At 52.1% G+C, this 399-nt stretch overlaps 1 protein-coding gene across 1 annotated transcript in view; it reads right to left on the bottom strand.

Annotated features, from left to right (window-relative positions):
• ZNF207 (zinc finger protein 207) overlaps window positions 1-399 on the bottom strand; it is a 62,164-nt gene that overhangs the window by 61,008 nt on the left and 757 nt on the right. The gene's annotated exons all lie outside the window — the stretch shown is intronic.

Here is a 399-nt window from a genome sequence, read left to right as displayed (position 1 = left end):
GATCTCCTGACCTCGTGATCCGCCCGTCTCGGCCTCCCAAAGTGCTGGGATTACAGGCTTGAGCCACCGCGCCCGGCCTCTTTTTCTTTTTTTTTGAGACGGAGTCTAGTTCTGTCGCCCAGGCTGGAGTTTAGTGGCATGATCTCAGCTCACTGCAACCTCTACCTCCAGGGTTCAAGCGATTCTCCTGCCTCAGTCTCCCGAGTAGCTGGGATTACAGGTGCCCACCACAACATCCAGTTAATTTTTGCATTTTTGGTAGAGACGGGGTTTCACTGTGTTGGCCAGGCTGGTCCCGAACTCCTGACCTTCTGATCCACCCACCTCAGCCTCCCAAAGTGCTCGGATTACAGGCATTAGCCACTGCACCGGCCTTTTTTTATTTTCTTTTTTTTTTTT

The sequence above is a fragment of the Colobus angolensis genome, unplaced genomic scaffold (genome assembly GCF_000951035.1).
Source record: "Colobus angolensis palliatus isolate OR3802 unplaced genomic scaffold, Cang.pa_1.0 Scaffold167, whole genome shotgun sequence".
Taxonomy (NCBI): Eukaryota; Metazoa; Chordata; class Mammalia; order Primates; family Cercopithecidae; genus Colobus; species Colobus angolensis.
Note: the sequence above shows the minus strand (reverse complement) of the source record. Positions and strands in the feature narration are given on the sequence as shown.